The sequence below is a fragment of the Portunus trituberculatus genome, chromosome 17, assembly GCF_017591435.1.
Source record: "Portunus trituberculatus isolate SZX2019 chromosome 17, ASM1759143v1, whole genome shotgun sequence".
Classification (NCBI taxonomy): Eukaryota; Metazoa; Arthropoda; class Malacostraca; order Decapoda; family Portunidae; genus Portunus; species Portunus trituberculatus.
The window spans coordinates 12,246,584-12,251,043 of record NC_059271.1 but is presented as its reverse complement, the minus strand read 5'-3'; positions in this window follow the sequence as shown (position 1 = coordinate 12,251,043).

Here is a 4,460-nt window from a genome sequence, read left to right as displayed (position 1 = left end):
GGCTTTGTATTTCCCCTTATTACGTATGGCATTCAGGTTTGCCTTCCTAAACGCTACAGATACTCATAAGAACTATTTTCAAAGGCTACACATTCTGCAAATGCTTTTTTTTTTCCTTTTACTACTCACTTTCAAATTATCTAAAGTTATGAAAGCACAATTGAAAAATCACTCAAATAACTTTCACCTGAAACGTATTGAAAGTTGTGTGGATAATACAAAGAAATGTTCGAGAGTACAGGCTTAATGAGTTTGTGATGAATGAAGTTTTATTCAATGTTAGTCTCATCAGTTCATTTGCTGTAGCAAGCAACCTTCAGCTTCGCAGCCGATCGATGTTCTGAATCTCATGTAATTTCGTATACTCCTGCTGTTTTCACTGATACTGCTGTTCTGAACGTACCGGTTTTATTGATATTTTGCTTTCCCTTGAGAGGTATTGCTGTATATAATTTACTACTCTTATTCCTTTCTAGTTTACTAATGCGTAAGTAAAGAACTATTGATTTGACTTGACGCTTTCTTCTCTTCATTCGTTTCCAGAGTTGCAAAATTGAACCTTTTACGGAGAAGGGTTTCATTGTTCTGTGAGCCTAGTAAAGGTCATGAAACTCGATATCAACAATAAACATTCAGAGAGTATCGTGACTAACGAAAAATAAAAATCCACTTATTACATATTAAAGTAATTACACTAGAAAGAGTGTGTGTGTACGCTCACTGAAAGGGAAGTGTGTGTGTGTGTGTGTGTGTGTGTGTGTGTGTGTGTGTGTGTGTGTGTGTGTGTGTGTGTGTGTGTGTGTGTGTGTGTGTGTGTGTGTGTGTGTGCGTGTGTGTGTGTTTACGTCCGCATAAAATGGAATGTGTGTGTATCTGCGCCACTAAACTCTTGTTAATTTTAGTGTTGTATGTTTACGGCAAAGGAAGCGTTTATGTATGTACGCCATGTAGTGCTAAGTCCTGGCAGTCTCTCCGTGAACCCGAGGAGCGATGCGGGGAAATGCCAGGTGTACTAAAGGCGACAGAACTAAGGGCACCACAAAGTACACCTCCACGCACTTGCTTTAAACAGATGGAAGCAGGCCTCTGGAATTAAGCTGACGTGCCTAACCCTCCAATCTTTTGTCAAAATTTATTATGGGAATAAAACTATAAAAAAGAAAAACAAGTTGTAGATAGGGTGCATGTTCTTAAGGTGATGAAATTGAGAATACTACAAAATATACATTTTGCGCACTCTCTTTCAAATTTATATACCCGGAATCACACCTCAGGAATTAAACTGACGTATTTAACACTGCACACCCAAAGTCACTCTTTGTTATGGAACAAGAATACAAGAAGCAAGTCGTGGATATATTGTTTGGTTATGTCCTGGTGTGTGGGGAGTGTCACGTCTCGTTTGGTGGATTCCTGGTGAGCTGCCGCGGTCTGGCTTCATACTTTGCTGACTGAATGGTCAAGTGTTGTATTGTGTTGTGTGGCGCGTCGCACACCTGTCCTACCTCACAAAGAAGGAACTAAAAACACTTTGTTGACTTTGGAGGAGATTGTCTGTGTATCCGTTTACTGTACAGGTATCCCATAATTATGGATGTTTTGTTGGATTATTACGTCAACGTCCTATAAGCTCTGAAACTGAGGCAGGATGATGACTAGTGCTGAAAAGGAAGCCACAAAAATATCAACTTGTTTTGATTTCTTTCTGTTACTCATCTTATGCATGCCCCTAGACCAGGGGTTCTCAACCTTTTTATCGTTAAGAACCCACTGAGTTATAAGACCATCTATCCGAACCCCCAGTATTATCACATGGAACATGGAACTAAATATGCAATGGTACTACAAAGGATTTTATTAGATCAGCTATCTAAGTACCCTTGGAAATCTTATGAATCCCCTGGGATTTCGCGGTGTCAGGATGGCCACTGTCCATGAGCTAACATCATTAGGTCTCTATGACGCTGAAGACGTCTACGCAGAACGGTTTGGTTGGCAATAGACAATCTCATTATCAGACTTTGATTTCTAGGTTACGAAAATAAACTCATTTACGGGGCTTCATATGTTCATGGTGTCCTGTAGTCTACTTACAAACCCAGAAGGAAAGAAAATATCATACTAACTTCGAGTTATCAATTGAGGAAGAAGTAATTTTTGTCCGAGGAATACAGCTAGATGGTATATATATATATATATATATATATATATATATATATATATATATATATATATATATATATATATATATATATATATATATATATATATATATATATATATATATATATATATATATATATATATATATATATATATATATATATATATATATATATATATATATATATATATATATATATATATATATATATATATATATATATATATATATATATATATAAACTCATTGCATAGTTATAACTTAACACTACTATTATAGCGTTTTTTTTTTGTCGTAGATACATGTTTGAAAATACTTTATCTATCTTGATATCTCCTTATGTGACAGAAGAATATAAAGAAATATATGATATGCAGTTGACCATCTTTTCTGTGAAATATTGCGATATCTGTTGAATCTGGCAACTTCAACGAGAGTTCGGCTCCTCTCTTAGTGTTTCCTTATATTTGAAACATTGATATTTACACGTCATTGTGATCAGGGAAATAAGGGAAACTAAGTTGTTTTTTCTAAGAGCATAAGATAGAAAAAAAATTATGTCTACAGGTGGCAGTTTATGTATAAGACAAGCAAACCTGTGTGCCCTCATCCACTCCAGATGGTGCCGTGAGAGGCCCTAAAGGGGTGATAAGGGCTCCTTGCATAGAATCTGGTGGTGAGTGGTGTGTACGGGTCCCCTGCTTATAATGACAACTGAACAACTCGCCATGAACGAGGGCACGTTGTGCGCCATGAGCCAGGCACTAAAAGTACCAGTGGTCCTTTACGTTAGGTTAGGTTAAAGGACTCACTTCATGACAGTGTTTGGGGAGTGGTGTGTGGCGGGTCATTGCTCATGGCGACCCGTGTGAGAGATTGCAAGGTTGCATCGTCACTGTTCTCATAACCACGAGACTGGGCTTGACCCTTTGGGGTGAAAAGTTTCGTCCCAGTACCTGTGAAGGTAATGATACTTTGAATCGTTTCGCCATCGCCATCGCTGCATCGTTAGCCTCGATAAACGGATCGTTATCCTTGACAAACACATCTTTACCATGGATACCGGAATCGCATCCTGTCGTGGAATCCTATTGTTAATGTGGACTCATTTTCCTTTGCGGCTTCAAGCTCACTGGTTGTCGTCAACTTGCAGCGCCTCACACTAGGCAAGGGGTCGCCTTAAGCAGTCTGCCGTGTCTACCGTCCACCAGATGATGCCGTGAGGGGCCTTTAAGGGGTGATAAGGGCTCCTTGCATAGAGTCTGGTGGTGAGTGGTGTGTACGGGACCTCTGCTTATAATGACACCGTGCTGAACAACTCGCCATGAACGAGGGCACGCTGTGCGCCATGCACCAGGCACTGACAATACCAGTGGTCCTTTACGGGGTGAAAAGGACTCACTGACAGTGTTTGGGGAGTGGTGTGTGGCGGGTCATTGCTCATGGCTACCCGTGTGAGGCGCAGTGAGGTGGCAGCGTCACTCTCCTCGCACTCAAGGGTCTGGGGTGAACCCTTACGGGGTGAAAGGGTTCGTCTCAGTACCTGTGTAGGCAAGTGAAGTTCAATTGCGTCGCAGTGAGGTGGCAGCGCCACTCTCCTCGCACCTAAGGGTGTGGGATGGACCCTGACGGGGTGAAAGGGTTCGTCCCAGATCCGGTGTTAGAAAAGTGAACTTCAATTGCGGCGCAGGAAGGTGGCAGCGTCACTCTACTCGCACCCAAGCGTTTGGGGTGGACCCTTACGGGGTGAAAGGGCTCGTCCCAGTACCTGTGTAGGCAAGTGGACTTCAATATTGTGTCGTGAAATCGCATTATGAGAACGGGAACCGTATCGACATCGTGGAAACCCGCATCGTTACCGTGGAAACTGGAATTGCATCTTGATCGTGGAAACTCGCATTATTATCGTGGAAACTAGAATGGCATCTTTATCGTGGAATGGCATCTTTATTTTGAAAACTCACATCGCTATCGAGGAAACTGGAATGGCATTATTATCTTGAAAACTCGGAACGCTATCGAGGAGTCTGGAAACATATCTTATCATACACACTTATCGTGGAACCTCTCGTGATCGTCGTTCGTTTCGTTATCTCTGAATTACTTAATCAATCTTCTTTTTATTCTTAGCCTCCGTAATGATAGAGATGCTGGTCATTTTTATCTTATCTCTTTTACTGTATTTTTTTCTCAAGGTATAGTTTAGTGTTCTTCAACCTTTTCTAAGTTCGTGCACCTTTTCGAGAAGCAAAGGGGACTATAAAAGAAATGCATAAATATTTGTAATTTTCACCTA